Source organism: Vipera berus, assembly GCF_964194415.1.
Source record: "Vipera berus genome assembly, chromosome: 9".
Classification (NCBI taxonomy): Eukaryota; Metazoa; Chordata; class Lepidosauria; order Squamata; family Viperidae; genus Vipera; species Vipera berus.
Window position 1 is genome coordinate 6,413,601 of NC_138212.1, and position 15,532 is coordinate 6,429,132.

A 15,532-nucleotide genomic window follows, 5' to 3' on the forward strand; every position below is an offset into this window, starting at 1 on the left:
GCCATTAGTCAATTGCAAAAGGCGGCCTTACTAGGAACTGCTTCCATCCTGCAACGATATCTGTAATACCATCAAACATCCACATCTGCCTATCCCAGGTCCTTGGTAAGGACTCGATAGGTAGACAAAAATGCCAAATCCAGTCTGAACATCTGGCTGACTGTGCAAATAATAATAATAATAATAATAATAATAATAATAATAATAATAATAATAATAATAATAATAATAATAATAATAATAATAATAATAATAATGTTGGAAGGGACCTTGGAGGTCTTCTAGTCCAACCCCTTGCTCAGGCAGGAAACCCTACACCATTTCAGACAAATGGCTGTCCAGTCTCTTCTTAAAGAGACTGCCATTTATGACCTTGCCATCTGTGGCATTCCCGGACAGTTTCCAGCAAGCAAAGTCGATGGGGGAAGCCAGATTCACTTAATCGTGGGATTCACTTAAGAGCTGCAATGAGTCACATAACTATGATTTTAAAAAGTCATAAAATCATCTGCAATTCATTTAACAGCCCGCCTTGCTTAATCGTGAAAATTCTGGTTCCAATTGTGAAGAAGGTAAGTTGAGGATTGCCCATAAACTAGACTTTTCATGGACTCAGATCAAATCATACGTAGTATTTGCAGTAAATAGAGAAAAACTGCCCATAGGGTAGAAAGCTGTGGTTTTTTTTCCTGTGTCATAACTTATTATGGTTTAGCAACCACTCTTCAAGCATGCAGATAAGACAGGCATTTACAGAGGAGTATAAAAGAGTGGGAAGCAATCTAATCTTAAAAGAAATCTCAGTAAGAGTTGAAAAAAAAAACCACCAGTTGAAATTCTTGGGGTGCCATCTTCATGCTGGGAAGAGACAAATATATGATTAAGTTCTCGCTTATCTCTTCTCTAGGAAATATAAGTATCAGGATGTGTGGAATAGTTCCTTCTGATTCAAGTGTTCTAGGCGAGCTGTAGGAGTCTAATATCTACTGATACGTGTGGTTGTCCAGACAAGCACCTCCAGACTTACTAGTTCTAACTTCATAGTAAAATGACATTAACAGAATCTTGTAAGTCTGAAAGTAGACCTCTCCCCACTTGCCTTTACACCCCAACAAACTAGGGAAGATCCCTTTTGAGATGTTTGCTATGTCTCTCTTACTTCTGCAGGCTCAGCTGGCGTATGTCCCACCATTTTCTAATCTGCAGTTCTTCGTCCGCCTCCCAAGGCTTTCCCCACATACCATTACAGTAGGGCAGGGTTTCTTGGGACTTCTGGGAGCTGAAGTCCAGGCTTTTGAAGTTTATTGAGGTTGAGAAACCTCAATATAGGGATAAAAGGTGTTTTTGGTGGGCTATCCCGGTCCACAAACTGGTTGCAAAGGTGGATCGAAGCTTTCAAAACTTTCACCCTGTGGCCCAGTCGTGAAACGTTCAGTGGTCAGAAGGGGTTTCTGGTGCACGCATGTGCTGCATGGATCAGAACATCTCCCTGTTGCTAGAAAAACCAGAGAGGCTCCAGAAATGAAGCAATGCAGTTGGCTTGACTTGTAGAGCCGAGAAGGCTTTACTATTTCATCACATAGCTGTGATGGGAAATTTTGCAGCCATCTTCCAAGCTTGAAATCCTCAGTGCAAGATACCCGGCGGATCTAAGTAAATTCAGGTGCTACTTTCACCTAATGGAAAAAATGCAGACTATTTCTTATAGCAACATTTCTCTCATCTTACAGAGTGGTTGTTTTGTTGTTAGCTGCGAAGTCGTGTCCGACCCATCGTGACAACATTCCTCCAGGCCTTCCTATCCTCTACCATCTTCTGGAGTCCATTTAAGCTCACGCCTCCTGCTTCAGTGACTCCATTCAGCCACCTCATTCTCTGTCGTCCCCTTCTTCTTTTGCCCTCAACCTTTCCCAGCATTAGGCTCTTCTCCAGTGAGTCCTTCCTTCTCATAAGGTGGCCAAAGTATTTGAGTTTTAGCTTCAGGATCTGGCCTTCTAAAGAGCAGTCAGGGTTGATCTCCTCTAGGACCGACCGGTTTGATCGCCTTGCAGTCCAAGGGACTCGCAGGAGTCTTCTCCAGCACCATAGTTCAAAGGTCTCAATTCTTTGGCGCTCAGCCTTTTTTATGGTCCAATTTTCACTGCCATACATTGTAACTGGGAAGACCATAGCCTTGACTATACGCACTATACAGAGTGGAGGTAGCCTAAAATTTTAGCCAGCCCCCACCCTTTTAAAAAAAACTAAAAAAAACCCTTGCATTTTTGGGATGAAAGGTGATTAAGGAGTTTAAGGCACTCGCTTAGCAGAAGAACTGCTGAAGTTGTTCTCTGCTGTCACCCTCAGCTTACCTTTTTTGTGAAAACAGGGATGACACAAGAATGCAACTTTAAGAGCGGCGAAGTTTCAACACTTCGATTGCATCAGCGGAGTGGTGGGAAAAGGTTTTAAAGATTGTTTGGCTTCCTCTGGGCTTGGAGAGACGTTTTAAGGGGCAAAAGTGGGAGCTTTAAGCCTTGAGCAAGGGTAGGAATTCTATGCTGACTCAGGAATTCTGGGAGTTGAAGTCCACGAGTCATAAAAGAGCCAAGGTTGCCTACCCCTGGCCTAGCCCCCAGGCTGCTCTATGACTCATGGACTTCAACTCCCAGAATTCCTGAGCCAGCCATGCTGAGGGAAAAGGGAGAGGTTTCCAAGCTGAGCCATGCTGGCTCAGGAATTCTGGGAGTTGAAGTCCACGAGTCATAAAAGAGCCAAGGTTGCCTATCCCTGGCCTTGAGAATATTTAAAGCCAGTGCTTTTTTTGTAAAAGAAAAAGGTGCCAGAACTCACACATGTTATACAACCTGCCTTGCCTACCCTATAAGGTTCCATCCCAAAAAAAGGTGCCGGAACTCCGTTCTGAGTGTTCTATGAGAAAAAAAGTCCTGTTTAAAGCATCTACCTGATCCTTAAAATCTCAAATCTCCCCCCTCCCAAGGGATCCCTTTGGTCCTCATCTGGAGCCAACAGAGACATGTGCTTCGCAATCGAATCTGTTTCCTTCACTAACTTCTGGGAAAAACTAAGCTCTTCTGCGTGTCGCTCCATGCTAATAACCCCCTCCTGCCAACCGCCAGTCCTCTTTCAAAACAATTCATCGGGGCATGCCATTATTTTAACTTTTTTTCCAGATCTTTCTTTCAGGCAAAGAGGAAATGGCAACCAGAAGCTCCCTTCTTGAATCCTCGGAAGTGGAATTATTTAGCTTTAGGGAGAGAAGGGAGGATAGTCTACGAAGAAAGGGTTATTCTCAGGGAAATAATCGTCTGGGGAAAGAGGGAAGAAAAGGAGGATAATGTTCAAGCGAGATCCGTCTGGATACAACAGGCCCTTGCACGATTACGCAAAGCTGTGGCCCATGGGCACACCCCTTGCAAAATCTGTCCGATCAGAGAGGACAGTGGTGAATAGTTAGCAACGGCACCAGGTTCAGTCCACCCTCAAGTTGTTTTTTTTTAAAAAAAACACACACACACAACCTGTGGGAGGAAGGCATCTTAGCGTTATCTGAGACTCTGTGGCCACCTCTCTGCCCTTGCCTTGCTCACCGTTTGCAGATGCCCCGTGCCTTCCATTGGGAGCTGGTCTGGCAGTTTCATCTCAAGAAGGTCTCCAGGTTCTGCTTCTCGGATGCCTTCTCAACGGAAGGGCAGGAAGTCCCCGAAGAACCTGATTGCAAGAGACAATAGGCCTGCCTTTTCCTTTGCAAAATCACAGGGTGCAGTCAAGGGAGTGCTGACCGTGGTCGGAGGGCTCCCTTGCCAGGAAAATACTTGCAGGGCAAATGCGGAGGGAAGAGCCAAGGAAAAGCAGATTCTGTGACTTTTGAATAGCGGAAGAGGGGCCTGTTAAAAGAGGAGAGGGGAAACAACTTGGTGGTTGATGGTTGGGGGGGGGAGGAGACGGTGGGGGGAAACAACAACAACCCAGGAACCAATGCTGTGGTGGTTAGGTACCAGAGGTTCAGGTGCATGTTGCTACTAAGCATTGGAGCTCTTTTGGATGTTTTTGGACCCGATGCTATTTAAAAGAAAGGAGAGGAGAGAAAGGAAAAGGAGAGGAGAGGAGAGGAGAGGAGAGGAGAGGAGAGGAGAGGAGAGGAGAGGAGAGGAGGAAGGAAGGAAGGAAGGAAGGAAGGAAGGAAGGAAGGAAGGAAGGAAGGAAGGAAGGAAGGAAGGAAGGAAGGAAGGAAGGAAGGAATCCTTAATCAGGCATGTTACCGACATGATACAACTACTAGAAGATGGACAATAGGCCCAGCTTGCTTTGGGGGAGGGGCAATTTGTGCCAGGGAGGAAAGGTGGCCATTAGATGAGACCACAGAATATTTCTCCTGTTTTTATCCTTTGAATAATTGCACAGAAAAAAAAAACTACTTCAGCTGGGGCTGCTGGTCTGAAGAGTGAGCTCTGCTGCAACAACATTAGGCGCAAACTGCAGGGGTGTCTAAATGGCACAGGTGAAATGACGCCATCAGATAAGCACCGCAATTACATCCTTGCATCAGGACCTTGTATCCATGGATGTAAGTCACAGTCTTTGGGTGTTGAGGACACGGATGTGCTATCATTGCCCAGCCTCGTCCCTCCGCTGATTTCCCTGGAAGTCTGTCAAAATCCTCTTTTCTTTTCTGCCAGCTTTGTAGGGTGCTTTGTGCAAAAGTCTAGCAACATATTGCGTCTCCGCCTGATCTCTGGGCTTTGCAATCATCTATCAATGCCACACTGAAGCTCCATTTCAGTGACAGGTGGAGACCTGTCTATTTCCCCAGGGCTTTTTTATTTTCATTTTTATATTGATTTTGAATTGTCTCTTGGTCTAGAGTTTTGAAGGTCTGACCTCGACTGCTGCCTCGTTTGTAGGGTATCTTTATTTGCTCTTTTATTTGATTTTATTGCATGTCGTTTTAACTTGAATTGTATCACGGGTGCGTTTTACCGTAAACAGACCAGAAAACCTAAGATATATAAACAAATAATCTTTACTAAAAATGTCTTGGATCGAGCGAGGAGTGAATGGAGGTTTTTGAACAAAGGGAAATTGGAGTAAAGTGGATATTGGTGTTTTTATTAAGGAGGGGAAAAACGGAAGACTGTACACACACAGACACGCAGATAAAAAGCATAAGAGGTTGAGGATGTAATGAGGGGAAGCATTTATCCTGAGTTTTATCTCGCTGGCTGTGTGGCCTGGTTCATTTTTCATTCTGTGGAGCCTGAAATGAGAGAGAAAAAAAAGAGAGAGAACCATCAGAAGGAAATCCTGAATGGAATCCATGAAAAAGCCTCTTCCTCATTTTTATTTTTTTTAAATTCAGGCAGAATCTTGTTCTTGTGGCATCTTGCTTTGAAGGAAGAAATAACCTTTTTTTTAAAAAAAATACATTTGCACAGCATTAGAATGGAATAGGAAGGCTGAGAAGACAGCAGAGTATACATGTAGTCCTCAGTTAGGACAGTGATGAAAAAACAACTTAGTGACCAATCCTTGTGCTTACAACCTTCACAGAACTGTGAAGCAAAGAAAAGCAGAGTAAAATCGTGAGGAAAAGTTGCAGGTCCATTAGTGACCACAGGGCTTAATGGCCCCGTTGCTTGTCCCAGTTTCAGTCACTAAATGAGGGCTACGTATAGCTAAGGGCCTCATAGCATCTTATAAAAATAATAAAGGCGGGATTCTAATAAATAAAGGAATAAGTAGAAAAAAATCTATTCATATCAATGACTGAAGACGTGTGGACTTCAGCTCCCAGCATTCCCCATGCCTGGCTGAGGAATTCTGGGAGTTGAAGTCCACAAGTCATAAAAGGGCCAGGTTTGAAGACCCCTGCAGGCGATAAAAATGTGTCTCTCACCACAATTGCTGGACTAGATCTTTTCCTATTTCGATTAATCTCGACATAGAAAAGGCGATCTAGAGGAAAGGAAAGAAAGCAGAATCAGTTCTGAAACCCTAACCCTGACCATCCCTGACCAGTTTTTACAAGAATTTTTATTTGGCATCCTTCTCTGTTAGGGAAATTGGAAGCAAGGGTAGCTGAACCCCATTTCTGCAAATGCTGGAAAGTGGCTTTGTGCCCCCTACCCCCCTTCTTCCCTTCCCCCCCCCCCGGTAAAATGGTTTTGTTTTTCTATTTCATTTCTAAGTGCTTTCAAATTGTTCTTGAGTGTCTCACGATCATGTACCTGAGTTTTACCTTTTCTTTGTACCTTTTCTTTCTTTTTACGACCCTGTAATCCCTTGATTTGGGGTGGGACCGAGTGGAGCTGAGCATTTACTGGCCGGTTGCCCTTCCTGATGCCTATGCGGAGTTTGGAGCATATGTTTTCTCTTTGTGCCATTTTTTTCATTATGATCTTGACTTTTATTACCAGGGCATGAACTTGCATTTTCAATGGTTTCATATGAAAGTTATGCATTTATAGCTAAACGTCTTTGAAACCATACCTCTTGGTGACCTCTCTACAGATCCAGTCATATCTTCCTTCTGGATCTACTGTAGCTACAGTTTTAACTTTTGTATCGCTGGTTTTTTTAACTCCCTGTAAACCGCCCTGAGTCCTCAGGGAAAGGGCGGTATATAAATGTAATAAAATAAAATAAAATAAATAATAATATGCCCAACTCTTGGTGAGTTCATGGACTTGTCTACGCAGGTTTCTTCACAACAATATCAAAAAGGGTGCCGAAAAGCATTGTGTGAAATCCATTTGCATTTAGTGATTTAAGTTGATGGTCTCTCTTTCTTTCTCGAGTGCTATGGCATTCCAAGTTACCTCCTAAGACCCCATTTCTAAAGTAAAAAGTTTAACTATCCTTCACCCGAGAAGGGGACTGGATGCTAAAACATATGAAGAATGTTTGTAGGAATTGGCTATGTCTAATTTAGGGGAAAGAAAGACTAGGGGTGACATGACAGCAGTGTCCCAATATTTAAAGGGCTGCCCCAAAGAAGAGGGGGGGGGGTGTCAACCTATTTTTCAAAACACCTGAAGGCAGGACAAGAAGCAATGGATGGAAATTAATCAAGGAGAGGACCAGCCTAGAATTAAGCAGAAATTTCTTGACAGTTAGAACAATTAACCAGTGGAACAACCTGCCTCCAGAAGTTGTGAATGCTCCAACACTGGAAGTTTTTAAGAAAAGACTGGACAGCCATTTGCATGAAATGGTATAGGGTTTCCTGCCTGAGCAGGGGGGTTGGACTAGATGACCTCCAAGGTCCCTTCCAACTCTGTTATTTTCTCCTGCTTCCTTTTTTCTGTTTTTCCAACTTTCAACTCAAGCTTACAGCTGTGGTATATCCCGATATTCTTCCATGAAAGAAGTAACTAGTATAACCACAGTTAGGAGCAAGTGAATTCCTTGAGATATTTGTGGTATCAAGGCAAAGTGAAGTGAAGGACTTCATGAACGGGAATAGCCTGCCTAGAGGCACTTTTGGAAGTATTCCCCCCAACCAGAACATTTAAGGTAAGATTAAATATTTTCAAGTACAAAATCTCACAAAGACATGTGATCTTGCAAGATTTCAGCTCTTTTTAAATAAAAAAAATAAAATATCACAGCATCGGAATGTACAACAGAACCGCACCTGAACAACATCACCAACCTCTGTAAAGAAGCAGTTGGGAAACAAAATTGAGAATGCATGAATTTGAAGCTGCAGTGTACAACTTACCAGAGAAGTAGTAAAGCATGACTATCAAGAGTAAAATGGTTACAAATGTTCCAAGAATAATTGCAGGAAGTTGAACATTTTGCAGTATCTTCGCTGTGCAGAGAAGAGCAACAAAGATGATTAGGGCACTGGAGGCTAAAATGTACAAAGAACGGTTGCTGGAATTGGGTATGTCTAGTTTAATGAAAAGAAGGACTAGGGGTGACATGATAGCAGTGTTCCAATATCTCAGGGGTTGCCACAAAGAAGAGGTGGGGTGTCAACCTATTCTCCAAAGCACATAAAAGCAGGACAAAAATCAATGGATGGAGACTAATCAAGGAGAGAATCAACTAAGGAGAAATTTCCTGACAGAACCATTTATCAGTGGCACAACTTGCCTTCAGAAGCTGTGGATTCTCCTTCACTGGAGGTTTTCAAGAAGAGATTGGACGACTATTTGTCTGAAATGGTATAGGATTTCCTGCCTGAGCAGGGGGCTGGACTAGAAGACCTCCAAGGTCCCTTCTAACTCTGTCATTCTGTTAATATTGAAAGGTCAATGTCCCAGAAAAACAGCAGAATTCCACACAATCACCATTCATTCTCCAATCATTCACAACCAATTTGTAGACTTTTTGGGGTGGTCTTCAGAGCTGCTGGCCCTCAACAAAAGAATAAGGGGCAACATCCCATGTCCCTTTCTGAGTCACTATACATTACAGTCATCCAAGTAAAGGAGAAACTAACCAAGGAGAGAATCAGTCTGGAATGAAGGAGAAAATGCCTAACAGTGAGGACAATTAACCAGTGGAACAAAAGTTCCCTTCAGAGGTTTTGGGTGCTTCATCACTGGAGGTTTTTAAGAAGAGACTAGACAGCCACTTGTCTCAAATTGTACAGAGGTTTGAGCAGAGTTTTGGATTAAAAGACCTCCAAGGTGCCTTCTGACTTAAGGGTTGCAAGGGAGCGCCTAACTCTGACCCTTGAACAGGGATAAAACAAGTGGAACTTGCATCATAATACATCATCTTGGCTGCCCTGGGATGATAGGGGTTTTTTCCCCATGAAGCCAAGATTCCCCCACCAAGTCCATTCCTTGCTAAGCCAAGAAGCACCACTATAGCGCAGCATGGATTACAAAGTAATTTCAGGATAGGAGAAGCTCACCTGTCTTGCCTGGAAGAGACAGCATCTTCAAATTGGAGAATCCAATAGGATTTATTCCTCTGCACGTGATTATATAGGAATTTAATTTATTTCCTAGGAGGTGTAAGGAACTGGTGCCAGTGTTGCCCTGAGTTGAGAATGTGATGTTTACGTCGTCGGAGGTGGTGTTCTTGATTAAATGTTGGTGGTTCAAGTACCACTGGATCTGTGGTGGAGGCCAAGAATGGAAGGTGCAAGAACAAACGGTGGTGCCGTTGCTGTCATACTTACAAATATGAATGACCGTGACCTGAGGACTATCTGGAAGAGGGCAAAACAAACACACAATTTCTCTGGCCAAAAGAAGTAAGGTCCATAACTATCAGTTGGGTATCCCAAAGGTGCTTTTTCAAGCAGCAACTGAGCTTTCTTGTTTTTCTTTGAAGACTTTTTGCTTCTCATCCAAGAAGCTTCTTCAACTCTGACTGGATGGTGGGGACGGATTTATACTTCTTGCAGATAGCTGGGCATTTGCCTTCTTTTAGAGAGTCGTTGAGGCCACCTGGAGGTTTATGTGTGTCCTCAAGGTCACCTCAGTGGTGCAAATGGGTGTGGAGCCTTCTTGGAACCCTCTAAAAAGGATGGAAATGACCAGCTGTCTGCAAGGAGTATAAATCTTTCCCTTCCCCACCATCCAGTCAGAGCTGAAGCAGCTTCTTGGATGAGAAGCGAAACGTCTTCAAAGAAAAACAAGGAAGTCCAGTTGCCTCCTGAAAAAGCACCTTTGGGACAACCAGGACCTGGATGACTGAGAATCTCCATAGACCTATCAGTGTTTCTCAACCTTGTCCACTTTAAGAAGCATGGACTTCAGTTCCCAGAATTTCCCAGCCAGCCATGTTCAACTTGACCAGGGGTAGGCAACCTTGGCTCTTTTATGACTGGTGGACTTCAACTCCCAGAATTCCTGAGCCAGCCATGCTGAGGGGAAAGGGAGAGGTTTCCAAGCTGAGCCATGCTGGCTCAAGAATTCTGAGTTGAAGTCCACGAGTCATAAAAGAGCCAAGGTTGCCTACCCCTGGACTTGACTTATGATGAGAGTGACCTATGATGAAAATTCCAGTCCAATTGTGGTCATAACTGGAGGTCTGCCCTCAAGACAGATCTCCTCCCCTGTCTCTCCTCTTGCTTGGAGTACAGGAAGTCCTTGACGTACGACCACAATTGAGCCCAGAAATTATGTTTGCTAAGGGGACATTTGTTAAATGAGTTTTGCCCTTTTTTTACGAAGCTTCTTACCAATGTTGTTCAGCAAAGCACTGCAGTTGATCAGTTAGCAACCCAGTTGTTAAGTGAGTCTGGCTTCCCCACTGACTTTGCTTGTCAGAAGATCGCAAAAGGCAATCCCATGACCTTGGGACACAGCAACGGCCGTAAATCGGAAACCAGTCGCCAAGCGTCTGGATACTGGTCCCATGACCAGAGGGATGCTGCAACGGTCGTAACTGAAAAACAGCCGTGAGTCTCTTTCTCCAGTGCTGTTGTAACTTTGAATGGTCACTAAATGAACCATTGCAAGTCAAGGGCTACTTGTAGTGCACCGAGATGCAAAGAGCTTCAGTGGTTTAAAAAAAAGCCTGAGGCAAAGAGTTAGATAAGAGAGCTACTCACATGCCATATGAAGTTGGACGGCATTTTCTGTGTGTTTCCTTGTGGCAGGGTACTTTAAATAACAAACGAGGATTAAGCCTTCATTAGCTAAAGAGGGTACGAAGCTGAGGTTGGTTCCATAGGTCCAGGCCCAACTGCTCTGCTGGATGGCCCAGTCAGAAGAATTCCATTGGCTTGGCTTCAAGGACCAGTGGATTTGAGGCTTGGGGTTCAAGCAGCAATCCGATGTCACACAGCTGAAAACGACGGTCTCACCCCAGCGGAAGGAAGAAGGCTTCGAAATCATAGGCTTCTTCTTAATATCTAAGCAAGAAAAAGGGCGATGGAAGGCCGTTTGGTGGCACCACCCTCCCCGCAGCTGCCTTGATCAACCCAGCCCATTCTGTAATTGGGTATGTCCAGTTTAATGAAAAGAAGGATTAGGGGTGACAGGATAGATGCATTCCAATCTCTCTCTCTCTCTCTCTCTCTCTCTCTCTCTCTCTCTCTCTCTCTCTCTCTCTCTCTCTCTCTGTGTGTGTGTGTGTGTGTGTGTGTGTGTGTGTCAACCTGTTCTTCAAAGCATCAGAAGGCAGGACGAAAAGCAACGGATGGAAAATAACCAAGGAGAGAACCAACCTGGAATTAAGGAGAAATTTCCTGACAATTAGAACAATTCATCAGTGGAACGACTTGCCTTTAAAAGTTTTGGCTGCTCCATCATTGGAGGTTTCTAAGATGAGATTGGACAACCATTTGTCTGGGATGGTATCAGGCATATCCCCTACCTGAGCAGGGGATAGCAGACCTCCATGGTCTCTTCCTGTTCTGTTATTCTGTATATTGTGGCTTCATCGGCAAAAGTTTTACCGTACCTGGGCAACAAGGATCCAGGCTTGGCTGCGGCTGTCCAACATTCCCCCCCACTTTCTAAAAATAAAGGCCTCAAAAAACATCAAGGAAGAAGGGGAGAAAGTCCAAGAACTTGCTTACCTGTCACCACAATTTGGGGATTTATGTGAGGTTGTGAACTAGATGATACAAATGCATACCTAAATCCTGCTCCTTTATCAATTCTCAGGTAGTACTTGCCCCAGTCCTCGAACTGGGCATTTGCAATGCTGAAGGAGCAGTTGCCTTTCTCTGGGTCGCCTGTCAGCTTAAAATCGGTAGTATCACCTTTCTGTCTTAAGTCATTGGTGACCATCAGTTCTCCTGATACCCACATGTTGACCCACAACAAATAGTAACGTTTCTTTGAAGTCTTAAACCAATAGATGTACAAGGGTGAGGAGCTTTTTGAGTACCATTCAGGAACCGTGAACATGCAGGGCACATCAACGCAATGGTTCAGTTCAACAAAGACTTTCTTCGGCACTGAAATCGAATAGCCAGCATGGATGGTCAGAGTATCTGGTGGGAGAAGAGAAGGATGTAAGTGGCAGGGCCCCACTAAACTTATAATTTTCCCCCAAAGCTTTATTCAGAGATGATCTGTTCAAAGAGAGAAGCAACCTGGAATTAAGGAGAAACTTCCTGACAGTGAGGACAATTAACCAATGGAACAGCTTGCCTCCAGAAATCGTGGGCGCTCCATCCCTGGAGTTTTTTAAGAAGAGGCTAGACAGTCACTTGTCTGAGATGGTACAAGGGTAGGCAACCTTGGCTCTTTTATGACTTGTGGACTTCAACTCCTAGAATTCCTGAGCCAACCGTGCCGAGGGAAAAAGGAGAGGTTTCCATGCTGAGCCAGGCTGGCTCAGGAATTCTGGGAGTTGAAGTCCACGAGTCATAAAAGAGCCAAGGTTGCCTACCCTACCCCTGGTTTAGTGTGTAGGCCAAGGTACCTGTCTCTCACCCTCTTATACAGGCAGCAGTGAAATAGAATGTGAGGGGAATCGCTACTACTATAGGTAGCCCTTGACTTACAACAGTTTATTTGGAAAAGTGACTTGTGACCATTTTTCACACTTAATGACCATTGCAGCATCCCCAGGGGGTCACTTGATCCCCTTTTGCGACCTTGGCTCTTTTATGATTTGTGGACTTCAACTTCCAGAATTCCTGAGCCAGCCGTGCTGAGGGGAAAAGGAGAGGTTTCCATGCTGAGCCATGCTGGCTCAGGAATTCTGGGAGTTGAAGTCCACAAGTCATAAAAGAGCCAAGGTTGCCTACCCCTTATAGGTCCTCTTGCTTGAGCAGAGGGCTGGACTAGAAGACCTCCAAGGTCCCATCCAGCTCTATTCTATTCTTAAATTACTCCTTTGAAAAACATCATCCGATCAATTGAATGCAACAACTTGACATGGGGACTGAGACCATAGGATGGATTCACATGTTGTTTCAGCCATGGTATTCTTTCCTTGGTCTGTAGCCTAGTGCAGGGGTCTCCAAACCTGGCAACGTTTAAGACATAATAATAATAATAATAATAATAATAATAATAATAATAATAATAATAATAATAATAATAATAATAATAATAATAATAATAATAATAATAATAATAATAATAATAATAATAATAATAATAATAAGAAGTTGGAAGGGACCTTGGAGGTCATCTAGTCCAACCCCCTGCTCAGGCAGGAAACCCTATACCATTTCAGGCAAATGGCTGTCCAGTCTCTTCTTAAAATCTTCCAGTGTTGGAGCATTCACCACTTATGGAGGCAGGTTGTTCCACTGGTTAATTGTTCTCACTGTCAGGAAGTTTCTCCTTAGTTCCAGGTTGCTTCTCTCCTTGGTTAGTTTCCATCCATTGCTTCTTGTCCTGCCTTCAGGCGCTTTGGAGAACAGCTTGGCTGCCTCTTCTTTGTGGCAGCTCCTGAGATATTGGAAGACTGATATTGGAGATATTGGCCATGGTGAGTTGGCATAGAACCCTCTCCTCCAGAGGCTGAACAGCTTGACTCCCTCTTCTTTGGGGCAGCCCCTGAGATATTGGAACACTGCTATCATGTCCCCCCTCATCCTTCTCTTCGTTAAACTACACATACACAAACCTGTGGACTTCAACTGCCAGAATTCCTTGGCCAGCCATGATGAAGTCTTCAAATCTGAAAGTCACCAGGTTTGGAGACCCCTGTCCTAATGCCATGTGTGAACCCACCTTGGATAGTTTGTAAACTATGATTTATGTCTTAATGTTGTATTTGAACCAGCCCACTTAATCTTTTGGGTGAATCTGGCACTTTTCATTGTTTCAACAAGCAATGCTAATATTCAACAGGCAATGCGAAAGTGAAGGTCAGAAAAATGGAAGGCTTCCACAAGTGGCAGCTGAACCCACCCCACCTTTTTCTGAACTTCGATACTTTTACACACATCAAATATAATCCTTTGAATGTACACCAAGATTTCCCTGACTGTCCCTACCTGTGCAGCCTATAAACTATGATTGAGACTATTTTATCCTTGCACTTTTGAGACAGGGAAATGGATTCCTGCTGAATTAAGACTTTATTTTCTGTGACTATAGCTCTTTTCAGTCCATGAAGGGATAAATTAGAAAACCACTTGAGATTTTATTGCATATTTCTGTGAGTGACTCGTACCTTGATAAAGCAGGACAAGGTTCAGGAAGATTAGTAAAAAAAAAGCCATCCCTCAAACCTTGAAGAAATCTCTATAAGCTTCAGCTGGTCTCCCCTTTGACTATCTTCTTATTGCAGAATTATTTCCAGAGATCTACCAGAATAAGAAATTGGAAAATGTTGTTGAGTATTGTTGTGACAACTGTCAAATGTCCTATTCAAATCATCTATTTTTAAAAAAACCCTGCAAAACCCTTCAGACTGTTATTCAGCTCATCTAATAAAGTAATCTAGCAGTTTGCTTGGACAATTGGAGCAAATCAACCTTGGCCTGGCCTTAATCTATCTATATACTACTAAAATTATCATTGTGTTTAGATAAACAGATGTTTGTACCCTAAAGTTAGCCCAAATGGGACATTATACTGCAACAATTTTTGAATCAAGGGACCTTGTTTGATGGGTTGGGCTGAGGGAGTGACTGGCCCCAAGTCACTCAGTCAATTTTTCATGCTTAAAATCAGACTAAAACTTAACATTTCCTGAATTCTAGCCTGGTGTCTTTACTGCTACATCAAACTGGTTCTCTAAATGCTCTTAAATAATTCCACTTTTCCCAGCCTTATTGGTCAAGATGTCCATCAGATGCCATTGAACTACATTTCCCAGCAGCCTAAGCAGAGAGATTTTCCTCACTCACCTCATGTTCCCACTCTGTTTTGAACTTCTAACTGTCTCGGAATTTTCTTTCTTTTTTAAAAAAAAACCAAAAAAAGGCCACTTACCAGCATTCTGAAGAGTTGGGCTGTTTGTGACGTGGTTTCCTTTGTGCTTCTTCCTTCACTGTTTTGAAATGGCTACTTTATCTTCCCTTTTTGCGGCCTACACGATGCATATTGTTCTACCTCAGTACGTTTTTTTCCATTAGCATTTTTTTAAAAAAAGACAAAACTAGCACAAGATAATGAGGAAAATAAAACAAAGAGAAACCAATCAAAGAGAAAACTAAAGATGCAAAAGAAATAGATCTCATAGATTCTGAAGAGGTGGGCCAGCTGCTTGCAACATCTGTTTTCCTATTTTTCTCTTCCCTCTCCCCATTTAGAAAGGCCACAATGACTTTTTTATTATATTAAAGCAAATAAAGATTGGTGGCTCAGGAATTCTGGGAGTTGGCTCAGGAATTCTGGGAGTTGAAGTCCACGAGTCATAAAAGAGCCGAGGTTGCCGACCCCTGGCCTAGTCAGTGGAATCCTGTCAAAACAGTGTTTCTCAATCTTGACTAGTTTAATCAGGATGGACTTCAACTCCCAGAATTCCCCAGCCAGCATGGGGAAAAGGAAAAAAAAGAGAGGGGGGGAAATATCCAAAAACATTGCCCATGTTCTTTCCAACAATGCCATGGAGTTAACTTTGTGCTTCCTTCCCTCCCGAAAATATGTTTAAAAAGCCATTTGTCTGAAATGATATAGGGTTTCCTTCCTGAGCAGGGGGG

General features: G+C 43.3%; 1 long non-coding RNA gene across 1 annotated transcript; it reads right to left on the minus strand.

Annotated features, from left to right (window-relative positions):
• Positions 1-5,111: 5,111 nt before the first annotated feature.
• LOC308672219 lies at positions 5,112-8,926 on the minus strand. The gene is made up of 4 exons (XR_014027371.1): positions 8,873-8,926; positions 7,724-7,816; positions 5,897-5,955; positions 5,112-5,257 (listed from the first exon to the last, which is right to left on the minus strand). It is a non-coding gene; the product is annotated as an uncharacterized lncRNA (long non-coding RNA).
• Positions 8,927-15,532: the final 6,606 nt, after the last annotated feature.